This window comes from Schistocerca americana, chromosome X (assembly GCF_021461395.2).
Source record: "Schistocerca americana isolate TAMUIC-IGC-003095 chromosome X, iqSchAmer2.1, whole genome shotgun sequence".
NCBI classification, from domain to species: Eukaryota; Metazoa; Arthropoda; class Insecta; order Orthoptera; family Acrididae; genus Schistocerca; species Schistocerca americana.
In genome coordinates this window covers 152,008,484-152,028,147 of record NC_060130.1, presented here as the reverse complement: position 1 = coordinate 152,028,147, position 19,664 = coordinate 152,008,484, and positions in this window count along the sequence as shown.

Sequence of the window (19,664 nt, the reverse complement as noted above, 5' to 3'; positions counted from 1 at the left end):
TTGGTCCTCTTGCGTCTTTTATGACAAAACCAAACCCACACAGCGTCATCCAAGAGCTCAAGTTCTGATTTTTTTTTCCAATGCTTTTCTAGTTTTGAAAGCGCTTCATCACCTACAGTCAACGAAAAAGCTTCATATATTTTCTGTTGCTTTTTCAGTATTTAATGGTTGTCACTCCAACACTCATTTCAGAGGCTAATTTAACAACAAGCTCACCTTTGTAAAGTCTTTGCAGAACACTTAGTTTCGGTTCGATTGTCCACACAACACGTTCCCTTTTCTGATTTGTAGTGTTTTTAGTCTTTAAGAATCCCTTGCCTTCTGTTCACAACTGAGCGTGCATGAGGAGCATGTCTCAGACGGACACCTGTTGCTACAGCAGTAAAATCGAGCGGTAACGCTGGCACGCTTTTCGTTGCGGAGCGCAGACGGACGTTGGACCCAGTGGTTGAATAATCCGTGGAGTCGGTTAATCGAAGATCGGATAATCAAGAGTCGACTGTAAAGATTTATTAAGCGACTGTTTCGCATGCTTTTGAAAACAATTCAGTGTTTCAATTTTTCCTCATTTTCATTTTTTTCTCCTAATTTGATCAATTTTTTCGCTGTTGCATTTGAAATTAATTTTTCTCGCCCTTTGCTGCCCATACCATTTTGCCACCCTAGGCGGCCTCCTAATCTTGCCTAATTGTAGAAACGGCCTGGCACACTGGACGAACACGAGTGTCTGAGTGACGAACGTCACATCGTCCTCAAAAAATGGTTCAAATGGCTCTGAGCACTATGGGACTTAACTTCTGAGCTCATCAGTCCCCTAGAACTTAGAACTACTTAAACCTAACTAACCTAAGGACATCACACACATCTATGTCCGAAGCAGGATTCGAACCTGCGACCGTAGCGGTCACGCGGTTCCAGACTGTAGCGCCTAGGCCGGCCGCGGTGGCCGTGCGGTTCTGGCGCTGCAGTCCGGAACCGCGGGACTGCTACGGTCGCAGGTTCGAATCCTGCCTCGGGCATGGGTGTGTGTGATGTCCTTAGGTTAGATAGGTTTAAGTAGTTCTAAGTTCTAGGGGACTTATGACCTAAGATGTTGAGTCCCATAGTGCTCAGAGCCATTTGAACCATTTTTTTGGAGCGCCTAGAACCGCTCGGCCACTCCGGCCGGCACACCGTCCTCACAGACCTGTACGGACCGATTGATGGCACTACTGTTCAACTTATACATCGCAGACGCAATGGCGGAAATAAAAGGAAGGTTCAAGAGTGGGACTAAAACTCAATTTGAAAGGATAAGATTCGCTGATGACATTGTTATCCTCAGTGAACGTGAGAAAGAGTTACAGGATCTTCTGAATGGAATTATCAATCTAATGACTACAGAATATGGACTGAGAGTAGATCGACGAGAGACGAAAGCAACGAGAAGTAGCAGACATGAGAACAGTGAGAAACTTAACATCAGGATTGGTGATCACGAAGTAAATGAAGTTGAATTCTGCTACCTCGGCGGCAAAATAATCCATCATGGACGGAACAAGGAGGACATAAAAAGCAGACTAACTCAGGCAAAAAGGGCATTCTTGACCGAGAGAAGTCTAATAGTACCAGACATATGCCTTAATTTGAGGAAGAAATTTCTGAGAATATACATTTGGAGCGCAGCATTGTATGATAGTGGGAAAATCAGAAAAGAATTGAATTGAAGCATTTGAGATGAGCTGCTACAAAAGAATGTTGACAATTAGGTGGATTGATAAGGTAAAGAATGAGCAGGTTTTCCGGAGAATCGAAAGGAATGTATGGAAAACACTGACAAAAAGAAGGGAAAGGATGGTAGAACATTTGTTAAGACATCATCGAATAACTTCCATGGTACTAGAAGGTAAGAACTGTAGAGGAAGACAGAGATTGTAATACATCCGGTAAATAATTGAGGACGTAGGCTTTAAGTGCTACTCTGAGATTGGCACACGAGAGTAATTCGTGGCGCGCCACATCGAACCAATCAGAAGACTTACCTTGACGACTGTCGCGTCAGGAAGGGTATCCGACGACAAAGTTAAATAGTTAGGTGAAATTTCCGAAATTCCGAAAAAGCGCGCCCTGTATTAGACGGAATAAACGCCAGGGAAAAGAAGAAGCAAGTGTTTAAGATAAGGTGCTTTTCTCTGTAATTTACGAAATAATAAGTGAAAGGAATGTTCATTGAGGTAGGTATACATAACATACGTAATTTTTTCTGCGGAGTTATGAACATAGTTTATTTACTTATTTTACAGAGAATTGCAACAAGTTATAATTTTATACAGAACGTATTTATATCAGTCTGTTCAAATTTCACCTGCCAGGATAGCTGTGCGTGTTTAAGGCGCCGCCTGGAGGACGGAGAGGTGCTCCGGCCCCAGACCGAATCCGCCTGCCACCCCCCTTCCCCTCCACCCCAGCAACCTCCCGTCGGCGTGCTGCCTAGCCTGGATGTGGTTTTTAGGTGGTTTACCACATCTGGCTAGGTGACTATCGGGCTGGTACTCAAGTCCTGCCACAGGTACACAGCTCGCAAACATTTAGACAATTTTCACACACGGATCACACTACATGCAGACACATTCTGTCCTGGGGAGTAATGGGGTGGTGACAGGAAAGGCATCTGGCCTCCCCTTGAACTAGCCGTGCCAAATCCGTTAATAACCACGCCGACCATGCGCAGATGGGGGACAAAAGCACAAGAAAAACATAACAAATCAAATTTGTATCAGTTACGGTTATGTAGCAACAAACTTTCAAAATTTTGCAGCTGGATTCAACATGCTGTACATAGTTGTCTGTACTCAGTGGGTGTTCAGGGGTGTTATGTTCATTTAAGTGAGGTGTTCGAATCAGTACCCATTTTCCATACAGATTTACTTATTTTCCGATGCTTTACGTATTCATATCGTGCACTCGATAAATAATGTAGAGAATATATTTCTTTTTCTCACTCCAATAACAGCTCTTCCCACCTGTCCTTCATTTGCAGGTATCGTTGCTGGCCATTACTGCATCTAAGTGTTAAATTATGTATTTGTACTAATTACGCCTGCCACTAGGACATATACTCTTAAGCGTTATCTGCTATGGAGATCCACGCTCCCCATTACTATCTCGGGATCAGGCAGATTTTCCTTCAGGGACTGATTGTCATATTAAACAGCCAAAACCATAGAATTTCTGTAAATATTAAAACTTCTGTTAGGCTATAGAGTAGCTACTACTCTAGAATGACGTTAGAGCAGTGGAGAGAGGGGCATGTTTGCAACAGAGTACAACGCAACATCTGCATTTTTTCATGAAGTATCCTATCAGGTGCAGCCATCATGTGGAAGCTCTTTCATCTCCGTGGTATCTTCATTGTGATGGTCGGATTTGGCGCTAGAAGACGTTTTTCTCTGTGTTCTCTTCCTTTGGTCGAAATCGTCATTGGTGTGTACCTGTGTATAGTTCTAAAGACTTTGTACATGCAGGGTGAACATTAATAAAACCGAAAAACCGCAGGGATAGATTTCTGACTGGAAATGGTAGAAAAAAGGTCCTATGAACATGTGTCCGGGAATGCATCGTTGCCACGGTAGATGGCGCTGACGAAATGACGTTCGTCTGACCACGTGCCCTGTTTTCCTTGACTGTTGCAGGTTGATTGACGCAGCGTACTGTAAGCAGCAAAGTGATCCAGTATTCATGTAGGGAACTAGTCGATATGGCGTTTGTGTACGGCTAAGCAGGTGGAAACGGTCGAGAGGCAGCACGGCTATACTAAAACAAGTACACTCACAGACACCAACCACATTAAACAACATTTCAAGCCCTTTTGGCGGGTTTGTGTGGTCATTGGTCCTTTCAGAAAGACGAACGCGCATGGAGGGGCAGACTGTGACTACACCAGATTTGGAGGACCAGGTTCTACAGGATGCTGACCCTAGAACAGCTTCCAGGCAAGTGGAGCGCGAACATGGTGTAAGGCAAAGTACGTCGACTGTCTGAAACAGCCCATGGTCACACAAACGTCTAATAAGGGCTTGAAACGTGTGCTGTGTTTGATGCTGTGAGGATACTTGTTTTGGTATAGCCATCCTGCCACTCGATCGTTCCCATCTGCTTGGACGCACGCAAACACCGTATCGACTTGTTCCCGACATGAATACCGGACCCTTTTGCTGCTTACAGTACGCTGCATCAATGAACCTGCAACATATACAGGGTGTTTCAAAAATGACCGGTATATTTGAAACGGCAATAAAAACTAAACGAGCAGCGATAGAAATACACCGTTTGTTGCAATGTGCTTGGGACAACAGTACATTTTCAGGCAGACAAACTTTCGAAATTACAGTAGTTACAATTTTCAACAACAGATGGCGCTGCGGTCTGGGAAACTCTATAGTACGATATTTTCCACATATCCACCATGCGTAGCAATAATATGGCGTAGTCTCTGAATGAAATTACCCGAAACCTTTGACAACGTGTCTGGCGGAATGGCTTCACATGCAGATGAGATGTACTGCTTCAGCTGTTCAATTGTTTCTGGATTCTGGCGGTACACCTGGTCTTTCAAGTGTCCCTACAGAAAGAAGTCACAGGGGTTCATGTCTGGCGAATAGGGAGGCCAATCCACGCCGCCTCCTGTATGTTTCGGATAGCACAAAGCAATCACACGATCATCGAAATATTCATTCAGGAAATTAAAGACGTCGGCCGTGCGATGTGGCCGGGCACCATCTTGCATAAACCACGAGGTGTTCGCAGTGTCGTCTAAGGCAGTTTGTACCGCCACAAATTCACGAAGAATGTCCAGATAGCGTGATGCAGTAATCGTTTCGGATCTGAAAAATGGGCCAATGATTCCTTTGGAAGAAATGGCGGCCCAGACCAGTACTTTTTGAGGATGCAGGGACGATGGGACTGCAACATGGGGCTTTTCGGTTCCCCATATGCGCCAGTTCTGTTTATTGACGAAGCCGTCCAGGTAAAAACAAGCTTCGTCAGTAAACCAAATGCTGCCCACATGCATATCGCCGTCATCAATCCTGTGCACTATATCGTTAGCGAATGTCTCTCGTGCAGCAATGGTAGCGGCGCTGAGGGGTTGCCGCGTTTGAATTTTGTATGGATAGAGGTGTAAACTCTGGCGCATGAGACGATACGTGGACGTTGGCGTCATTTGGACCGCAGCTGTAACACGGCGAACGGAAACCCGAGGCCGCTGTTGGATCACCTGCTGCACTACCTGCGCGTTGCCCTCTGTGGTTGCCGTACACGGTCGCCCTACCTTTCCAGCACGTTCATCCGTCACGTTCCCCGTCCGTTGAAATTTTTCAAACAGATCCTTTATTGTATCGCTTTTCGGTCCTTTGGTTACATTAAACCTCCGTTGAAAACTTCGTCTTATTGCAACAACACTGTGTCCTAGGCGGTGGAATTCCAACACCAGAAAAATCCTCTGTTCTAAGGAATAAACCATGTTGTCTACAGCACACTTGCACGTTGTGAACAGCACACGCTTACAGCAGAAAGACGACGTACAGAATGGCGCACCCACAGACTGCGTTGTCTTCTATATCTTTCACATCAATTGCAGCGCCATCTGTTGTTGAAAATTGTAACTACTGTAATTTCGAAAGTTTGTCCGCCTGAAAATGTACTGTTGTCCCAAGCATATTGCAACAAACGGTTTATTTCTATCGCTGCTCGTTTAGTTTTTATTGCCGTTTCAAATATACCGGTCATTTTTGAAACACCCTGTAAGGAACACACGGCACGTGGTCAGAGCAACTTTAATTCGTCAGCGCCATCAACCGTGGCAACGACGCATTTCCGGACACATGTTCGTAGGACCTTTTTCCCTCCATTTTCGGCCAGGAATATGTCCCTGCAGTTTGTAGGTTTTATTAATGTTTACTCTGAATATTAAGACTTTCGTTGACCTAGATTAAATTTAACACGTGATAATTGGTTCCATTTGAAGTTTATCAATGTAAGAACTGATTTTAGATTAAAGTGTTTGTTGGGAAGTTTACTTGTGTTTTATATGGCAGTGCGATGTGGGGCATGTTCCAACGCAGTGTTGCAACATACCCCACCCTTAGTTAGGCAGACATATTATGCCTGCTGGATAATGTAATCCTTTTACTTTTCCTCTTCTTGTGTTTACTTTCATATAACCGAAATGCTTCCTTAAAAACGCAAAACAGAAACAAGTTTGGCACCTTTAGACGTGAGTCAGAGAGCAGACACTTTGGCTCGGAAAAGAACGATTATTGTATTAGAAAAACTGCACAAGAATGTAATATTTGTTACTGTACTCTCTCTCGATTCATCAAAAAGGAAAAAGAAACAGAGGGAAAAGTTACTTGTGCGTACTACAGGGTGATTTTTTTCCATCGTTTACAAATTCCAGGGATTGATCGATCGCCGGCCGGAGTGGTCGAGCGGTTATAGGCGCTTCAGTCTGGAACCACGCGACCGCTACGGTCCCAGGTTCGAATCCTGCCTCGGGCATGGACGTGTGTGATGTCCTTAGGTTAGTTAGGTTTAAGTAGTTCTAAGTTCTAGGGGACTGATGACCTCAGCTGTTAAGTCCCATAGTGGTCAGAGCCATTTGAACCATTTTTGATTGATGGATGAGAGAGTATCGAACATAAAAGTCTAATGAAATCATGTCCGGAAATGCATGGTTTCTATGCTAGAGATCATTTATTCAGTCATACTTTGTTACAGACACTGTGGTCTAATACGCGCTGTACCGTGCAGCCGCAGTTACAGTATGCATAGTTTCCTCCTGGAGGCTGCTACTGTTCCCCATATGTCATGCCCTAGCCCCCTCTCTTGCCATTGTCATTGGTAATGTTGTGTCGATACACTTCCATTGCTGACTCACCTTGTAGTGGATGTGATACAGCGTTGTATACAATGATTCCCTATTCGATTCGAGAGCTTCCCGACATGGTGTTTACTTACGGAAAACCAAATGGGAAGGGGCGGCGGGCAGCAAGGTTGTATCAGGAAACCAATCCCCGCAGAAAACAACCACAGCAACAGTGTTTCTTCGTTTATCTGAGACAGGGTCGTTTCAGGAAGCAGCAAGTCATGAAGGACGTACCCGAAGTGTTCGGATACCAGACCTGGAGGAAAATGTGATTAACACTGCGGAAGGCGACGGCCGTGTCAGCACCAGGCAGCTGGCCCGCCAGTACAGGGTAAAAAAATGGTTCAAATGGCTCTGAGCACTATGGGACTTAACTGCTAAGGTCATCAGTCCCCTAGAACTTAGAACTACTTAACCTAACTAACCTAAGGACATCACACACATCCATGCCCGAGGCAGGATTCGAACCTGTGACCTCAGTGGTCGCGTGGTTCTAGACTGTAGCGCCTAGAACCGCTCGGCCACACCGGCCGGCAGTACAGGGTAAGCCAGACGACTGTGTGGAACGTCCTCCACGACAACTGTTACTACTTTTATCACTTACAGCGGGTGCAGGGTTTACTAGCGACAGACTTTCCACATCGGAAGCAGTTTTGTCACTGGTTTCTTCACCAGCCAACCACGATTCCGGGATTTGTGTCATCCATCGTATTCACAGATGAGGCCAGCTTTACGCGGAGTGGTATCTTCAGCTTTCATAACAGTCATCTGTGGGATAGTGAGCAGAACCCTCATGGTATGGTGACAGCGAATCATCAGCATCGGTGCACCCGGAACGTTTAGGCCGGGATAATTGGCGACCGTATTTTTGCCGGAACTATCGGTGTTTCTTGTGGGGGACTTCGCCTCCCCTGCTGGAAGAAGTACCATTGATAATTCGAAGGGTTATGTGGCTGCTACGTGATGGTGCTCCAACCCAATTGCCCGATAACATCCGGACGAATCTCAGTTGCGTCATTCCTGGTCGATGGATCGGACGAGGGGGTCCTGTTGCGTGGCTTGCTCGTTCACCGGATCTCAAACCATCCGATTTCTGGTCATGTATGCACAGCCCATTCCAGCGTATTCCTGCTGCCTTTGACACTGTTCGGATGCAGCCTGGCCGGTGTGGACGTGTGAGACAGAACATGCTACGGTGTGTACACGCATGCGTTGAGACACAGGGAAACCATTTTCAGCACCTACTGAAACTGTGGCTGCATGGTGCAGCGCGTATTATACCACAGTCTCTATAACAATGTATGATTGAATAAACTGTCTCTATCATGGAAACCATGCATTTCCGAACACAAGTTCATTAGAGATTTTTTGTTCCGTATCCTCTCATCGATCAGTCCCTAGAGTTTTTACACGGTGGAAAAATCACCCTGTATAAACACATGAAAGTATTTTCAGTCAGTCAGTCAGAAAATAGTACTCAGGGATTATATTACGAGCTCCAGCGAAATTATGTTCGATTTGACCAAAGGCGATGTACGAAAAGTGGGGTGTCTTTCTGCTGAATATTTTAGCTTGAAAATGGCATCATACTGTTTACTAAAGGAAACAGCTGGAGCTGATTGCCTTTCAACATTTTTGGAGGGAAAGAATGATCTTTCCATCAGACTACCCGAACGCACAACTCTGGGAAGAATGACAGCGTTTCATTAAAAAAAATGTTGGGGATCTTTTGCCAGAAATGTGGAGATGTTTATTCTCGTCATCCTCTTCCGACTTCCAGAATATGGAACGTGGATGAAACGAGTATAATTACGATGTTGAAACCAGACATGATAGTTGCGCAGAAAGGCGTAAAAAATTTGGAATTGTGAGCTCCGCCGAACGGCGAGAAATGGGAACAGTAGCAGCTGCTCTACGTGCTCAAGAGACCTTCACTATACCCATGATAATTTTTCAAAGGAAAAATTTGAAGGATCGTTTTATCCGTGACGGGGCCCACTGGATACATTGGTTCCCCCACAGGTTTGGACCTAGCGAGGTGGCGCAGTGGTTACCAAACGACTCGCATTCGGGAGGACGACGGTTCAATTCCGCTTCCGGCCATACTGATTTAGGTTTTCTGTGATTTCCCTAAATTGCTTCAGGCAAAGGACGGGATGGTTCCTTTGAAAGGGCACGGCCGACTTCCTTCCCCCTCCTTCCCTAATCCGATGAGACCGATGAACTCGCTGTTTGGTCTCTTCCACCAAATCAGCCCAACCCTACAGGTTCTGGGTGGATGGTGCAGCAATCTTTTTTAATATTTTTCAATCGATTATCTGGAAAACCAGAACAACAAAAGAGGATCTTGTTCTACTACTGCTGGACAACCATTCGTCCCATCTTAGCATGTTGATGTTGTGGTCTTCAGTCCTGAGACTGGTTTGATGCAGCTCTCCATGCTACTCTATCCTGTGCAAGCTTCTTCATCTCCCAGTACCTACTGCAGCCTACAACCTTCTGAATCTGCTTAGTATATTCATCTCTTGGTCTCCCTCTACGATTTTTACCCTCCACACTGCCCTCCAATACTAAATTGGTGATCCCTTGATGCCTCAGAATATGCCCTACCAACCGATCCCTTCTTCTAGTCAAGTTGTGCCACAAACTCCTCTTCTCCCCAATTCTGTTCAATACCTCCTCATTAGTTATGTGATCTACCCATCTAATCGTCAGCATTCTTCTGTAGCACCACATTTCGAAAGCTTCTATTCTCTTCTTGTCTGAACTGTTTATCGTCCATGTTTCACTTTCATACATGGCCACACTCCATACAAATACTTTCAGAAATGACTTCCTGACACTTAAATCAATACTGGATGTTAACAAATTTCTCTTCTTCAGAAACGCTTTCCTTGCTATTGCCAGTCTACATTTTATATCCTCTCTACTTCGACCATCATCAGTTATTTTGCTCCCCAAATAGCAAAACTCCTTTACTACTTTAAGTGTCTCATTTCCTAATCTAATTCCCTCAGCATCACCCGACTTGATTCGACTACACTCCATTATCCTCGTTTTGCTTTTGTTGATGTTCATCTTATACCCTCCTTTCAAGACACTGTCCATCCCGTTCAACTGCTCTTCCAAGTCCTTTGCTGTCTCTGACAGAATTACAATGTCATCGGCGAACCTCAAAGTTTTTATTTCTTCTCCATAGATTTTAATGCCTATTCCGAACTTTTCTTTTGTTTCCTTTACTGCTTGCTCAATATACAGATTGAATAGCATCGGGGAGAGGCTACAACCCTGTCTCACTCCCTTCCCAACCACTGCTTCCCTTTCATGTCCCTCAACTCTTATAACTGCCATCTGGTTTCTGTACAAATTGTAAATAGCCTTTCGCTCCCTCTATTTTACCCCTGCCACCTTCAGAATATGAAAGAGAGTATTCCAGTCAAGATTGTCAAAAGCTTTCTAGCACAGAAGCTCTTAATAAATGTAAGAATAATAATGGTGTAGTGCTTCTGTCATTTCCTCCCCACTGTTCTCACAGATTACAGCTTCTAGATGTAAGCGTTCACGGCCCTTTAAAGAAGATAGGCAGCAGGGGAATCAATGCCTTATTGAAAGCAAATCCAGGAAAGACACTAACAATTTATGATTTGCCTTCCACTATCAATAAAGGACTTCTCACCACTTTCACGTCAGGAAACATTACTTGAGGATTCTCAGCAACAGGCATATTTCCATTTGACCAGGACAAATTCTAAGAAAGTGATTTTTCTGCATCACTTGTGACCGATAGGGCTGTTTCAGAAGAAACATTTTCAGATCCTCTGCTTATCTCTGTGAACGTGGCGAATGGTGTTAATGCTGTTCCAGGAACTTCAGCGGAGAAACGTTTTCCCCCGAGCACATTCAATTTTTCCCTAAAGCTGGACCGAGGAAAAAGAGCAATCTTGGAAGACAGCAAAGGAAGTGTGCTATCTTAACAGACGCACCTGAAAAACAGGACCTAGAGAAGAAAGAGAGGAGAGAAATGATAAGAAGGCACCGAAGAATGAAAAAAAAAGAAAAGGAAAGAAGGGAGCAACCACTAGCAGCAAAAGAAAACTGCAGTTCCATCCATGTACAGGTGAAGAAGAAAATTACTGTTTTATCTGTGGGGATGTATACAGAAAGGTAGAGGAATAGGTACAGTTTACTAAATGAAAATTATGGTCTCATTGCTCATGTGGAATAATGATCCACTCTACATGTGCGCAGACTGTGGAAACAGTGAAGACACTTCCCACATGCCAAACATTTCAAGCTGGGTAGATTATTTTCAGTGAAATTTTGGTAGATTGCAACGTGACCCGTTGGTAGGATGAACTGAAACACGTGTCGGCATCTCTTCTGTATTTTATTGTTTCCATTCTCATGGGTGACTCGGACAATAAGAGCCATAGCATGTGGTACGTGCGTAGAACAAACAGGAGGTACGTATGTCTGGAGGTCCCTTCCCTATAGCTCGCTGCTGAAAACGCATGTTACACCATGACACAGACACAAATTTAAATACAGCGGACAGACACGTCAATGACCGTACGAACAGTTCATAATTCTGTGAAAAAAGGAAGAAATATGAGGCAAGTGGGACATTTGAACACGGATCTTCCCTTCGCAGTGCAACACCGTCACCAGAGAACCACGACGCCGTGGCTGTTCCAGTTCTATCGATATTGCACATCTTGAGTTCGGACCGTTTACTGTTTCGATTTTACTTCTTTTTACACAGCTCAGTACACCTTCTTCCTGAATTTTTTTCTTGATCTGCGTTCAGTTTTTTGATGAGCTATCCACTGGAACATATTACCACTAATTATAAAGGGGGTGCGATGGGGAGTTTTCCCTGCCATGTCGTACTCACAGTGACTCATGGAACTCAAAGCGCAAATAGAGGACGAATGTTGTTTCTGGTTCCAACAGTAGGGGTCTGTCTATGTCAAATTCATGAATGTCCGACACCCCACTCCCTCGCCCAAATTCTCCCTTAAAGGTCAACGACAAGATCTCCCGCTTCTCCCTCTCCCTCACCTCTTCTCTTATCCATGGGCGCCCGCAGAAATTTTTCCCGGATCTGGGGTAAGACTCTCAAAATTGCCATTTTTTATATAAATGAGTTGCTCAGTTTTGAGACATGTCATATTTTATAGGTGACACAGAAAACCTATTACATCCTACAAAACAATGGTTATCCACTCAACGTGTGGGTAAAAACTCTGTACTCTAGATACCAAGTTGGGGAGAGGGATCAAGTGGCCCCTCTTGCCCTCTCTTGGACGCCTACTCTCCCATACCACTCCTTATAAAGCATCTAGCCCACTGGTGCTTTCAAGACATCGGAAATGGCAAAACCGGTGTTTGTAGGTATCTACTACTATGTTGGGGTAGCTCACCTGTTCTACTTCAAAATGTTCACAATCACCCCTCTTCCCCCCATCACTCTATTCCTCCCTATTTCCTCCTGCCCATGTTTGTGTGTTAGCTTTCATTAATACTCAGTTATAACCAATTGAGCCAGAGCATTCAGCATATGAGGGCTAGAGCAGTTAGTGTCCACGTCTGCAGATTGCAGGAACCGGGAGATGGCTTTTGACTGGGAGCTCAGACCACTCCCAGAAGCTGTCATTGGGGCTGAGAGGCCGTAGTTTTCTTACATATCCTTGGCTGCATATGTGGATGCTGCAAGAGTAGGAGAAACGCAGCTAGAGCTTCCGTCGACACCTAACTCGCTATAGGGCGAAGGTCTGGGCCAATTTTTTTGAATGATATACGGCTCCATCACACACCTGTATGAGCTTAAAGAATAAGAATGGTTCACTATGGGATGGAATTGTGTGTGTTTCAGGTGTCCGCATAATAATAAGTCAGGTGTGTCACAATCGGGCTGTTGGGGAACGCAGTAATGAGATATCTCGTGCTGGGGTGCACGCCACACACCTTCTTGCCTTAACTAGCCTACCGTATTAACTGAGCTTCCTGGTTCCCGATGAAGCTGTGTTTCGTGTCTGGTGCTCTGTACCCCCACCATCTCAGTTAGCTCCTACCTTTATACACTAGTGTATAAGTAAGCATACTCAGTTCATTCGGACAATGGATATTCGAGATGCAAGACGTACTGCTATTTATTCCATCATATGAGCTGAATGCTGGCTCTGAGCACTATGGGACTCAACATCTGAGGTCATCAGTCCCCTAGACTTAGAACTACTTAAACCTAAGGACATCTCACACATAAATGCCCGAGGCAGGATTCGAACCTGCGACCGTAGCAGCAGCGCGATTCCGGACTGGAGCGCCTAGAACCGCTCGGCTACCTCGGCCGGCTATGAGCTGAATGCCTGTGATACGAAATGTGTTCTCATTAGCATGTTTTCAAGGTGTCAATACGAGCCTGTTGTAACAATTGAGAATTCCCAATGTTACGAGAAAGTGTCAGCTGCACAGCAGTTCGTTGCATAGTGTGTCAATGTTCGAACAGAGAACACCATCTCCAGATGTGATATTGGGTAGTTGTGGGATATAACAGGCATTGTGGCGACTACACTCGTTACGAAATGCATTCGCAGTTGCGAATAGGATGAACCATCAGTTGTATACGGGAATGACGATAAGGAAATTTTGTGCCAGACCAGGACTCGAACCCAGAATTCCCACTCAGCTGCTTAGGCTACCTGTGCAGTACTCACGGTCACACCCAAACTCCCACATATCATCATTCCTGCATCATTACGTGTACTCGTACATACGTTATGTAACACCCATACAAGGGAGGAGGTTGTTAACTGAAAGTCGCTACCTGATATCGACATATGAATACGATATTGCAATACATTTGTTGTTAAGAAGAATGATGCAAATTTTCTTTGGACATGCATGCATGCAGGACAACTGAGATAAAGTACTTCATTCTGGAAGACAGTACTCTATTAGCAGGTCGTAGGCGCAAGAAAATTGTTAAGAAAGAAATACTTGAGCAGATAAGCATTTTCTGGCTATCCAAAAAACATGAAAAAAGAGCTCTGACCTACTTAACGTTCAGAGGTTGCAACAAAGTCGGCGACTAACCTCGTGGACAGTTTTTTAACTTTTTCACCGGACCTGTAGTGGCTGAGTGAGCACTAATTGATGTGTTAGTAGTGACGTCAGGAGGACGCAACACTTAATGCGAAGATTTTTTAGAAAAGAGGGGATAAAACTCAGTTCATTGACTTGTTGACATTTCACCGCTTCTTTGTACGATATTTTGTTAAAAAAACAATTATGCCATTGGTGTCCTGTAGTAATTTTTGAGAGTGTTAGTGGATACGTTTTGTTGGTGGGAAGCAAGGAGCAAGCTGCTTTCTAGAGGAAAAAACAAACATAGGAGGCACACAAGTCACAGTCAGGAGACGGTGGCAAGAGTGGCGGCTGTGCTCTCAAGTGGTGGAGTCATCTGGGGTCCAGTGTTGGAGTTCTCAGCTGCCTGATCATAGTGCTGAACATCAGACCAGGGAGCCTCAGTGTCTCCCCTCTGCTCGCATTACATTGATGTTTATGGTATGCGTTGCTTTCGGCTATGGTGTATTAGGCCATGCGAGAGTAGTATAGTTCAAATTCAAGATAGGTTTCACTGTCTCATAAACATCAGTGCGTCCTCAGATCTTTGGGATTTTTAGGCTCTTGTTGCAGACAAACAGTCACTGTGATCGCCATAGGCAGGTTGCAAAACGGTTCAATGAATCAGATGTGAGACTAGTAAGCAACTCCATCTCATTTAGTAACTTTGCCAACTCTTAGTTCCAGTTTGAAATTCTCATCAGATAGTACCAGGAGGGTATAATCAAACTGATGATGTTCCGTGTGCTAGAGTTTGCACTGTATACATCACAGGATGCACTCATGGAATATGCTGAAAAAAATAATAGTTCCATTTTCTGCCAGCAGGTGAAAATAATGCGCTGTAAGAAGCCAGAATGTGGTGTAGGTGCAGTAAAAAGGGGAGGAACGATCAAACACATGATAACGGTGGTTCTGGCACATTTATTAGGATATCGTCAAGTTGAAACATGTGTTCAATGTGGTCTCCCAACTCAGCAACATGCTGCATTCGTAAAATGGCACGGTCGACAGTTGCTCGCAGCATATCCTATGTAATCAGAGTGACGTGTCATCATATGCTATATTTCAGATCAGGAAAGATCCAGACACATCCTTGATAGATACCATCTTTGGTTCAAATGGCTCTGAGCACTATGGGACTCAACTGCTGAGGTCATTAGTCCCCTAGAACTTAGAACTAGTTAAACCTAACTAACCTAAGGACATCACAAACATCCATGCCCGAGGCAGGATTCGAACCTGCGACCGTAGCGGTCTTGCGGTTCCAGACTGCAGCGCCTTTAACCGCACGGACACTTCGGCCGTCCGATACCATCTTTCAGATATCCCCACAACCAGAAGTCACAAAGATATAGTCGGGGGATCTGGAAGGCCACACATGCTGAAATTGCCTAAAGATGAGGCGGTTGTTACTGAAGGTTTCTCGAAGCAAACCTTTACCTGGCAAACGACATGGTGTTGCCCCATCTTACACGTAGGTAGTGGTGTGGACACAATTGCATTCTTGTAAAGTATCACATTTTGCGCAAGGAGGTTCTTATAACGTGCAGATGTCACTGTACACCTAAGAAGCCCACGAGGTGTCGTCTCCTTGAAGAAAAACTGCCGGAGAATGAAGGAATGTGCGAAAGCACACTACATGGGTCACATAAGCTGAGTGCAGTGGATATTCCTGCACAACATGTGCCGAAGTAGAACTCCATATGCGGCAGTTTTGTGCATTCACGACACCGTGCAGAGAGAATGTGCCTTGTCCATCCAGAGGATATGCCCCAGCCACATGTCATCTATTTTCATCCATGCCAAAAGACGGAGGACAGAGTCACGGCGTTTTAGCCGGTCTTGGGGCTTCATTTAGTGCCTATTCTGAATAGTGTAGTGATACCAGCGTAACATGCGCCCCAAAATCTTTTGAACTGTTGACAGGGGAAAGACAATTCCTGTAACACAACTGGAGCATTGCCCACAGAATTTGATGCGTGTGCAAACGGTCGGTTATAGCTGCAGCAACTTCATCAACAACTGCCATGGGATTGGGCTACCTCCATCTCCCTGCTGCACCGCCTAATTCACCTGTTTCTTCAGATTTCAACATGTGTCGCCAAGCGACAAACAGCATACTGACGTCAAAACAAGGAACATGTCAGATGCTGACTGCTTACAGCGCCAAATGTTCACCTGGTGGCATAAAGTGGAACTATTAATATTTCCAGCATACCCCACGAGCGCACTGATTAATGAATATACCTACGATGTTTCAGCGTCCTGCGATGTATACAGCCCACACTGCATCACTCAGAACACTGTCAGCTTAATTACAACCATCCGGTACATCACGGTAAATTCCAAATGCACATAATTGTTTTTAATGCTTTATAACTCCTATTCTCTTCTGTAATAAACTATAGGGTACACTAAAATCTTGAGTCCATTATCACTTTTTAATCCCTTTGAATGGTAAGTGTTATGCCAGTTCTTCCTCTAGATTCACTGCTAGCCCCTAAATAAATATGAGAGCATTAGTAAATCCGTTGCGTACATTAAATTCAGCACTGAGTCTCAATGGTGTGTCTGATTCACGATTAATTCAGATTCAGTTAAATTTCATTTTCACACAAGTAGGTTTTTGTAACATTACTCAGTAACTTTTGGTGGCCACTCAGCTATTAATAAATATATGATACGAAATTTCGCTCATAAGTAGATGTTTTGGATATTCTGCTGGAGGACGTGGTGGCTTCGACATGTCAGCAGTGTCAAGGATACATAGGAGCGTGACAGACGGCAGAGTTTTGAGGCATTGCTTCGGTAGGATGGAAGACACGGGAATTGGTGTTGGTTATGGTGACAAAGGATGGGCAGTTGGATAGACTACAGGGTAGTAAGGATTACTAAAGACAGACGTAATTTATTGGAAGGGAATAAGCATGGAGTGGGAAGAGGAGACTGTGCACCGTTGAAGCCTTTTTCGAGGCCAATGGACACCAAAATGACAATTTTTCGGTTATTAATCTGATTGGATAGGAGATGACGGTAATACAGCACTTCGTCAGCACCTTATCAGGTGCTTATTTAGATGTTTATGGATGCTTCTGGAGAGAATCGATTCGAAGACCTTGCTAAACATGGAGGTAAGGCTGATGGGTCGGTAGTACGAGGTATAACAAGGGGATTTGTTATGTGTAAGATAAGGTAGGATACGAGAAGTTTTTCAAAGCTCAGTGTAATAACATGCGTGGAAGATGACATGATACAGGGTAGTAAGGATTACTAAAGAGGGCAAGGGGCATTCTTTCAGATGTATGTATGCGATACAGTTGTGACCAAGAACAGTGATGCGTTTTTTGTTAAGCATTTGTTTGTGTATTGTGCTGTAATTGACGTTTTACATTTTGTTTGTGGTATGTTACCTAGGTACCGAAAAGTACGAACCGGAGGTTAAAAATATTGTGTAGCATTAAAAGCACTTTTTGTTGCTTGTCAGTCAGAAGTGTTTACTTCAGTTTATATCTCAAAAGCCAAACGATTATTACAGCGTGTAGCTATCTCAGGTAAGTTTAATTATATGATTATTATTGTTATTCTTAGCTTCTCCTTAGGATGAGTGGTAAGCAACTGGACTCTCGCACTCAAGTTCTCGGCAGCAAACCCAGTTGAGGTCGGTGTTCTATTTCTTTCTCTTAAGATTGAAAATATACAGCGCACACTGTATCGTACGAGTATATACCCTCTAAAATTACCATGTATAGTATTTTGTGTACTAACATGAAAATTTAATCCATAAATTTCGCGTCTACTTTGTTACTAGTGGAGAAGGTTTGCAATGTCACCCCACAGTCAAATTTGTATCCTCAATATTGTTAAAGCATCAATGCAACTCCTTACAAAACAGTGTAAATAGTCTTTTCAATAATGAGAGAGATACTAAAGTAACTAAACGAATGTGACACAGAATGGCAAAAGACCACAACCTAATTGACCTTGTACAGAAAGTACTTATGACTGATGCTCTGGTTCCCAACTTCTTTTTCAATACGCGTTGCCTATCTCTCCCTGTGAGGCTCCGGATTGACTCAGTGCGCAGCGTCGGTGGAGAGAAGGTGCGAGTGGAAGTTGAAATTCCCAGCAAAATTAATTATTACTCTCTTGTACACCTATAAATTCTTTTTATACACTCCTGGAAATTGAAATAAGAACACCGTGAATTCATTGTCCCAGGAAGGGGAAACTTTATTGACACATTCCTGGGGTCAGATACATCACATGATCACACTGACAGAACCACAGGCACATAGACACAGGCAACAGAGCATGCATAATGTCGGCACTAGTACAGTGTATATCCACCTTTCGCAGCAATGCAGGCTGCTATTCTCCCATGGAGACGATCGTAGAGATGCTGGATGTAGTCCTGTGGAACGGCTTGCCATGCCATTTCCACCTGGCGCCTCAGTTGGACCAGCGTTCGTGCTGGACGTGCAGACCGCGTGAGACGACGCTTCATCCAGTCCCAAACATGCTCAATGGGGGACAGATCCGGAGATCTTGCTGGCCAGGGTAGTTGACTTACACCTTCTAGAGCACGTTGGGTGGCACGGGATACATGCGGACGTGAATTGTCCTGTTGGAACAGCGTCAACTTTAGGTTACAATATCTCCGGATGTAATTAACATTTTACAATGCAACAAACGGCACTGATTACGTATTTGTTTTTATGTTCAGATGTGTTAACAAAACCAACGGGGTTCCGTTTAAAAAAACGTAGGTTTGTGTTAAAAAACCTACTTCCGTGCATTTTTGTATGGTTTGTATTAAACAATTACACTAGCCCCTCTCCTCACGTTCGGTCTGTGGAATCGGTTCGTCAGTATTTGATGTGGTTTACGAAATATACCCAGCGGTAACTTTAGGTAACTCACCCTGTATACAATGGGGTAACAAGTCATGGGATAGCGATATGCACGTATATAGATGGCGGTATTGTCGTGTGCACAAGGTAGAAAACGGCAGTGAATTGGCGGAACCGTCATTTGCATTCAGGTGAGTCATGTGAAAACGTTGTACAGCGTGATTATGGCCGCACGACGGGAATTAACACATTTTGAACGCTGAATGGTAGTTGGAGCTAGACGCATGGGGCATTCCATTTCGGAAACCGTTAGGGAATTCAGTATTCCGAGATGCACAATGTCAAGAACATGCTGAGAATATCAAATTTCAAGTATTACCTCTCACCTTGGACAATGCAGTGGCCGAAGGCCTTACTTAACGACCGAGAGCCGTGGCGTCTGCGTAGAGTGCTAGCTGGCAAGCAGCACTGCATGAAATATCTGCAGATATCAATGTGGGACGTACCGCCGACGTATCCGTTAGGGCAGTACGCTAAAATGTGGCGTTAATTAACTATGGCAACAGACGACCGACACGAGTTCCTTTGCTAACAGCACGATATCGCGTACAGAGCCTCTCCATTGCTCGTGACCATATCGGTTGGCCCCTGGACGACCGGAAAACAGTGGCCTGGTCGGATGAGTGCCGATTTCAGTTGTAAGAGATGATAGTAGGGTTCGAATGTGGTGCAGATCCCACGAAGCCGTGGACCCAAGTTTGTGCTAGCTGGTGGTGCCTCCA